Consider the following 9050-nt stretch of genomic DNA (forward strand, 5'->3'; position numbering starts at 1 on the left):
CTAATTACCTGACTAATGAAATGGTAACCTCTCTGTACATCACCTATATAGTAATGATAAAAATTATTTAATTGAAAACAATAGTGTCATTTGTATTTTAACAAAGTAATTTGATATCATAATTGGAAAAAATGTATTTTTCTGTAAATGTATCTATCAAGTATTTTCTGACATCTCACATTTTCAGATCTGGCATTAGTTAAAAATAAATTTTATTGTAAAGGAAAAATTCGTTCAAATTCATTGTATCCAGGGCCTTGCTCACTAAGCTGTCATTCTTCCCCCAACCTACACCTCCATCCTCAATTTGGAGAATATTTTAATTTTATTTCTTTAATAGTACAGATGCCCTGTTAAAGGTAATTTTAAATGTCACCGGGGCCAGGGGGGGAATGCATAACAGCTTGTCAACATTTTCATATTACCAGTCTTTTTAAACAATTTCGAGAGTATTTTGAATTAAATATTTTATTTTCAGGATCAATTTCCTTTTTGCTACTTGTTAATATGTGTAATACAAAACATTGAATCATATATGTGGCTTGCATTGCGTTTCTTTTGGATGGTTTAAAGCTCGTCTAGTACCTGCTGAAGCCTTACATGTCTTTTATTCCCTGGTGTACTGGGGAGTCTCATCACCATTCACTAACCAGTGAACTTACAAAGCCCTTTTCACTTTCATGTCAACTGTGAGGGGAAGTGCAGGCAATGAATTATTCCCTTTCTAGCACTAAGGAAGCATTTACTAGATCCCCAGAGAAGTGTGGAATGGAGGCCAGTTTAAGGTAAAGGAGTTTCTAACAACCCTTCAACTTTTAAAGATCTTCTATTTATAAAGTGATCTCAACATCAAAATAAGGAGTTGCCTCAAAGAAAATATCAACAGAAATGTCTTTCCATACAATCAAAGGTATTCCTGGTGTTAACTTTGTATATTGCTTTTTCAAAACTTCTTCAAGAGCTATTGCACTATGATTGTATGAATGATAAAACCATCAATTAGAATTTGCTTTGCAACCCTGCTAGATGTATATTATCTGTCACCCACCTCTGAAATTTCCTCTACTAAATCATGATCATGCCGTCTGATGCTTCTGAGCTTCTCACAAGAAAAATGATGCTTTATGGTCCCAGCCTTTCAGAAGGCAATAGGAACAGCAGCCCTGGTTGCTCAGCATTCATAGCTGTAGAGTTCCTTCTACTGGAACCATGTGCAGATATTTAAGAAGCTTCAATATTTTCCATCAGGATTATTTAAAATTTAAAAAGATGAGACTTTTTTTTGGAGAAAACAGAGGAGAAAAAGCATGCAGGACATTGACCACTTTGTCTGTGCCTGGTGCTTTCTATCCCACACAGTTTAGTGAGCCTGCAGTGGGACTGCACAGGAAATGTAGCCTCACCCCTGACACGACACTCTTCCTGACCACACCATCTTCACACACACACACACACACACACACACACACACACACACACACACACACACACACACCGCCCTCCCTCCCCTCCCCCCCAGTATTCCTCTTGTTGGACTCTGGAGAATCTCATACCAACACAAATATAAGATTCAGAGCCAATTTCTTTCGTAAGGTCGTGACTCTTTTTAATTTTATGACTTGCAGGATGAAGGTTGAGTACAAACGCAAACTCATTAATGGCTTTTATGCTGGATCTGATTGTTCAAAATTTCTCTTCAACTGGATGCAAAAGTGTATCTTTTCTCTCATTCAGCTTTCAGCCAACTTATTCGATTGGTGAGCAGTTGCTGGAATCAAGATTTCACACAAGAATTTCATTTCTTTCTATTTGATCTTTCATGTTTTGACTCCTTCTCTCTTCTATTTCTAGTCTTTCTTCTCTCTCACACCTCTCCTTCCCCCTCTGTTGGATAGTATTAGAGATTGTTCTTGGTGAGCTTGGGCTTTACCCAAGGGCCATACAAGTTCTTTTTGAATTGGTTATTTTGTGTTCTGTTTTGCCCTGTGCCATTATACTACTACTGTATACTTTCCAAAGTAGCTGTGATGAGCACCTTATCATGCCCTGCTTCTTCCATTCAAATGGATCCTCAAGAATTATTTTTCTCAAGCTGGTCTGGACCCATGAGTCTACTGATCTATTCTCTCATGTATATAGGATGAAAATTCCACACTATTTGACCTAGCTGTTCATGGAGAAGGGTCCTTGTACATTTTTTAATCTGGGCTGGCCCCAAACTTCAATCTTCTCATCTCAGCCTCTGAAGAAACTAGGATATAGGCATGAGCTACTGCACCTGGATTTAGTAATTGAATGTAGAGGAAATGTGAGTTCTTTACAGTCCTCTAATACTATCATGTGGTGAATATGACTTAAATACTTAAATTTCAGAGTTGGAGTAATACTTTGTGAAAATGTCAACATAATTAAGGAGAAAACACTGAATTGTTTTGCATGTGTACTTTAGTTTAATTGGTCCATTTTAACTTGTCATTGGATTTAATTCTTTAAATTTTTTTATGAGAATGATTTAATGTTCCAAACTCCATTTACACATGAGAATGAGAGACCAAAGGCGATTCAGTAACAATTCATGGTAACATCCCATGTAGGAAATGAAGAAATCAAGACCCCGCATAGGTGGAGATAAATTGGTGTCCTTCCCTATGGTGATGCGGGAAAGTCTCCACACTGGATGTTAAGTAGGGTTGCTGGGAGATGTGGGCTTGTCCCCTAGTGAGGGATGACAATGTGTCAGGGGCACCTGGATCACCTCGTGGAGCCTGTGGCTACCTTTCTCAACAAGGTAGCTGGGGCTGGAGTTCAAAATTCTTTCCTAAATCCTCTGTCCAAACAAAGTGTTCCGGTGTCTTGCCCCTCTTTGGTGGTTCTTGGTGTGCTGCTCTTTTCCTCTGTGGAATATAGTATCTCCTTCGTTACCCAGACGTTTCTTATTTATGAAGTTCAATGGAGCAAGCTTCCACTCTGCCATCTTACCACCAGCTTCGGCATTGTTTTATAGTGAATTAGTTAGGTTTTCACATTTTTGCCAACTCTATTTTAAAATACAAGCAGCAGTATAGTCTTTTATATGCCGCAATGCATTTTCCAAAAAAGAAGTTTTACATCCCTATTTATATCTGTCTCTTGATATTTTGCTTCTAGATTTGAGTCAGTTCTAAAATAATTGTTTCATTTTTTATGTTGCTTTTTGATATGTCATTTAATAGACTAAAGAATTTTTCCAAAGTTTGAAATTGATTGCTATATACTGTGTTGTAAGAGTTCAGAGAAGGAAGAACTGATTCCCCCCATTAAAAGAATTAAATAGAAGTTTGAAATAGTCCTTGAAGGATAAGATTTTTAATGCATTGAGAACAACAGGAATGAGATAAGTAGGTAGTTAGAAAAGGTGGGAAAATAACACAAAATTTTGTCTGAGGCAAATTGAACAGAAAGAAACTGATCTTGGACTGTGCAGGCTATTCTTACTCTTTGTGTGTGTGTGTGTGTGTGTGTGTGTGTGCAGAATCATATATATATATTTCACTCTTTTTGTCCTCATGTGTCTGGAACTTTGTAACCTATAGAATAGAAAATATACAATGATACTACAGAATTTAGTTTATGAAGGATTAGGAGATCACTCTACCTTTCTTGTGACCAGAAAGACATCTCTTTGTCAGTTGATAAAGTAGTTGAAGTTTTTACTGAAGTCAACTTCCCTCTATGTAAATATAAAATATCAAAAGGCATTATTCAATTAAACTGAAAATTATCCTCTGAAAACATCAATTCCCTTACAGAGACACTTTGTTGTTTGTATCTCATCATGTTCAGACAAAAAGTCATTAGTATTAACATTTGAATTTTTTTTCCTACTCCAAGATTTTTTATTTTATATCCATAAGTAATTCATAGCAAGCTGCCTTCCATCCCATGCTTGAAAATAAATAAATAAATCGGTAGCCATCATTTGTTTAATTAATTTGTGTAAGTTCAGCTATTACAATATCTGGTTTGAGTTTAGATAAAACATTGGCTTCATCTGTCCAGCTTTCTTATTTGTATTCTTTAAACAATTACATTTTATTGGAAGAATCAGAGAGAATGTTTAGCAGTAATGAACAAGAGAGAAGCTAAATTCTAAGAGCATCTTTGTTTTTTCACCTTTATTTATAAATTCTTTGCCTTGTTTCTTTTTATTTGTTTACTTTCTCAGCCTCTTAATACTTTAAATCACCCATTCCTATCTTCTACTTACATAAAATGTCAGTCAAAACCCCCTTTTTTTCTTTGTAAGGAAGGAGGCAATGACTGTTATTAAAATTAAACTGTTTCAATTTTAAACTTCCTTGGAAACTAACCCAGATGTCCTAAATTTTATTGGATAGCTCTTGATATAAAACATGCAGACAAAACACTCTAGTTGGAAAAAAGGAAACTTAGCAAAAGCCTAAATTTATTAACCTCCCTACACATAGAAAACATTCTATCAGTGAAAAAAATGTATTTAATTGGAATAAGTAGATGTTCATTAAGCCTAAACCATCGTGCAACCCCTGTCCACTGAGTGGCCTCACTGAGGTGTTGGCTCCGGCCCTAGGGATTTCCCACTAGGAGTACAGAGCCAGTTACAAATGTGTTTTCAGTCAAATATAATTACGACAAAGTACAAACATTGTGTTTGTCATGCAAGACCTTGCAACATGAAACCCCAGATTAGCTGGCACTGAAGGCCTTTGACAACGGAGCAGTCTGAAAGGAGAAAGATGCTCTAGCTAACTAGATAGGGGAACCTGACTCCGGATCTAGCTGGTGGCTCCTGTTATAGACAGGCACTAGCCACAGCTATTACATGCTTACCTCATTAATATGACAGACTTATACCAAGATAAAGAAGAAGATATTATCTCTCTTTATTGTAATATCAATGTAATGTTTAATATTTGAGGACATGGGATTAGTTTTGTTTTCCAAGAAGGGATTTATATAATAATGATCTTAATCTGTTTAATAAGGTTTTCTTCCTTTCTGCTCACTGTAATGTGGAAATAATTTTAGTCTGTCTGCATAAAGGTCCCCACTGGCTCATATCACAGTATTGTATATATGGGCATAACACCAGCCAGCACACAGAGTGGAACACATGGTTGCACATGGCTAGCCGCCTCTAGAGATTCGGTTTCAACTGCTGAAGCAGTTCTTCATTAATAAATAATGCCTGCTACACTGTTTTTTAAAAAAATATTAACAGTTTACTGACCTCCATAAATTCAAATTCTTTCCAGAAATACTCTGTGGTTTTTAATCCAAGCTCATAACACTTGGATAGTACAAATTGCTTTATTTTCTATATTGTTCAATAATTACATGAATGTCTTACAAACATACAAATGGAAAAATATAAATGTAAGAAATAAGAATATAGTGAAGGGGCTGGGGATATGGCCTAGTGGCAAGAGTGCTTGCCTCCTATACATGAGGCCCTGGGTTCAATTCCACAGCACCACATATACAGAAAATGACCAGAAGTGGTGATGTGGCTCAAGTGGCAGAGTGCTAGCCTTGAGCAAAAAGAAGCCGGGGACAGTGCTCATGCCCTGAGTCCAAGCTCCAGGACTGGGGAAAAAAAAAAAAATATATATATATATATATATAGTGAAATGTTTATCTATGTTTGTAGTCAGTACAGTGCTATATATGATGATGAAGTTCTTTGTATATTCTAGTGCTATTTCAAGCTTCTAAAATATATAGTTATCAAAAGAATAATCTTTTTTTTTTTTTGGCCAGTCCTGGGCCTTGGACTCAGGGCCTGAACACTGTCTCTGGCTTCTTCCCGCTCAAGGCTAGCACTCTGCCTCTTGAGCCACAGCGCCACTTCTGGCCGTTTTCTGTATATGTGGTGCTGGGGAATCGAACCTAGGGCCTCGTGTATATGAGGCAGGCACTCTTGCCACTAGGCTATATCCCCAGCCCAAAAGAATAATCTTTAATAATGCACAAAGTCCCTTAAAATGCTACTGTATTTTGTAATACTTTGTGATGGCTATAGTTATACTATATTCTTAAAAAATAATGACAGTGGATACAAAGAAGAGTAAGCCTCAATAATGATATTACAAGGAAGTAATACATTCTCCATTTAGCTAGACTTAATATGCCACTGCATACATACACTCTACAACTTTATGTTTTACATTAAAAAAAAACAAACACATACAATCTTTTTTTTTTTTTTTTTTTTGCTAGGCCTGGAGCTTGAACTCAGGGCTTGAGCACTGTCCCTGGCTTCTTTTTGCTCAAGGCTAGCACTCTACCAACTTGAGCCACAGCGCCACTCTGACCTTTTCTATATATGTGGTACTGAGGAATCAAACCTAGGACTTCATGTATACAAAGCAAGTACTCTTGCCTCTAGGCCATATTCCCAGACCCACATACAATCTTTTATGTCAATATATACCCTAAATAAAATTTCTAAATGATATTTTGCAGAGATGGAGTCCTGTGCTTGATTTCCCGAGACAAGTATTGGTCCTGTGACGTTGAGTCACTTACATTCTCTGAGCCTTCATTTCTATTGTGTAAAATAAGAAATTGAGCTACTTGGACTCGCAGCTTCCCTGCAGGGCCCAAGACTTTGTTACTTAACTTCTTTTACAGAGGTTTCTAAGTTGGTGGCAGAACTGTAGGGCTGAACGTCACATTAACACAACAGGGATGAAGATTCACATGTACTTAGAAGTTCATAATTTGTCAACATTAATCTGACTTACTACTTTTTGCTCTGGACCAAAACTGTTTATATTCTCTCTCTCTCTCTTCCTTTGCATGTTAAACTTTGGTGTTTAAACATCCCAGACCATATCATTTTGTCTTAGCAGCCTAAACTGAGTAGGACAGGACCATATATACCTGCCACCATAATTCTTGCTGTAGGAATAAGGAATGCCTCTCTTGTATGTTTGGTGACTCAGACCTCATTTGACATTCTGTCATTGTTTAGGGTGGGCAAAAGTGTTGCAGTTTCAGTACAACTGAACCTCTTCCCTGTCCTCCATGAAGCTGGAAGTAGAACTCACTAATCCTGTTAAAATCAGGCTGTGGCTTGGACAGCATCACTTCCATGGTGTTGGGTTGGCCTTTCCAGCTTCAGTGGGAAGACCAAAACTCCCACTTGTGGGTGGTCTGGTGGTCGGGTGGTCAGGAACTCATAATCATTTTAAAGGCTGCTGATTTGATTCCTCCTCCAGAGGTTTGAAGTTTGCATCCAGTTGGGTGTCTGCTTCCTTTTAGTTATAGGAAAATTTAAGCTGTAGATTTTTTTCCATAGGGATATTAAACCATAATCATGTATAGCTAATATGTAAAAGGCAAATTACATGCATAACTTCAAGATTTTCCATCAAAACCTCAACATAGACACCAGAAGATGTTTTTTTTGTTTGTTATAAATATCAGAAATATGAGTCAAGTAGAGACACCCAAGAGGAGAGTGTCTCATTTACAAAAGTCTGCAAATCCTCCTTAATGATAGTTAGACACAATCCTGTAGAAAACCAATAGAGTTAGACATAGTTATAATGATCCAACTTACAGATTCTTAACTTGTGGTGGTCTGAAACAACATATGTTCAGAGCCATAATACTTTGGACTTTCAATTTGACCTCTTCCTGACTAGTGGCATGCTGTAGGTACTTTTTCATGCTATTAAGTTAGCCTCCCACTCAGTCACACAATTGTGCACATGAGCAGCCAGTGCTCTTCTGGTGTTGTTTGCTAAAATAGGATGTCTATTCAGTGGGTTATGAAGTTCAATGTTAAATGCATTTCTTACTTTTGACATTTCCAACTTATAATGGACATTTTAGGATAGGAACTAATGTTGGTTTGCAAAGACTGCTGGAAACCGTCACATAAATTCATTTATTTTTATCCCCGAGGCTAAAAGTCCAAGTTTAAGGTGTGGACAATGAAACACATGGGGGAAAAAATCTATTCCAGGCCTTTAGTTTGTCAATGGCTGTCTTCTCTGTGCTTTTGCTCTTTGTTTCCTCTGCATCTCACAGTTTGCAATTTATTCTTCTTGTAAGTATATTAACCATATTAGTTTAGCATCTTCCTTAATGACCTCCTTTAAATTTGACTGTCTTTTTTTTATTGACCGGAACTACCATCTTTCAGTAATTTACCAAAATGACGAACACAAAGGGAAAGAGGAGAGGTACCTGATACATGTTCTCTAGGCCCTTCAGGAAACATGGAGTTGTCCCTTTGGCCACATTACATGAGCATCTACAAGAATGGTAATATTGTAGACATCGAGGGAATGCGTATTGTTCAAAAAGGAATACCCCACAAATGTTACCATGGCAAAACTGGAAGAGTCTACAATATTACCCAGCATGCTGTTGGCATTGTTGTGAACAAGCAAGTTAAGAGCAAGATCCTTGCCAAGAAGATTAATGTGCATATTGAGCATATTAAGCACTCTAGGAGCTGAGATAGCTTCCTGAAACCAGTGAAGGAAAATGTCCAGAAAAAGAAGGAAGCCAAAGAGAAAGGAATTTGGGTTCAACTGAAGCGCCAGCCTGTTCCACCCAGAGAAGCACACTTTATGAGAACCAATGGAAAGGAGCCTGTTGGAACTGTTGGAACCTATTCCCTAGGAATTCATGTCCTAAGAGATGTAAAAACAATAAAAGACCTCTGGACTATAAAAAAATAAAAAATAAATTTGATTCTCTCTTTAATCCTGTCTTTAAATAGCATCACATTTTGAAATATCAGAGGTGTGAATTTTCATGGTGTACAGAATTTGTCTCCTGTGCCTATGCTTAGTATTTCTGTTGTTATGTTTAGAGTAACCATGTATTTAGGATGAGAAGAAAAGAAGCAGGAGAGAAAAAGTGGAAAGGGACAAAGATAGAGATGGGGTAGGGAGGGGAGAGGGGAGGAAAACTTAAATTTTTGCATAGCACTGTGCCTCTGAAAAATAGATTCACCATCACCAATCACTGTACAAAAATCTTTGTTTTATAAAGCATTATTATTTTTATGA

At 37.1% G+C, this 9050-nt stretch overlaps 1 pseudogene; it reads left to right on the plus strand.

Annotated features, from left to right (window-relative positions):
• Positions 1-8176: 8176 nt before the first annotated feature.
• Positions 8177-8673, plus strand: LOC125340077 (annotated as a pseudogene).
• Positions 8674-9050: the final 377 nt, after the last annotated feature.

The sequence above is a fragment of the Perognathus longimembris genome, chromosome 22 (assembly GCF_023159225.1).
Source record: "Perognathus longimembris pacificus isolate PPM17 chromosome 22, ASM2315922v1, whole genome shotgun sequence".
Lineage (NCBI taxonomy): Eukaryota > Metazoa > Chordata > Mammalia > Rodentia > Heteromyidae > Perognathus > Perognathus longimembris.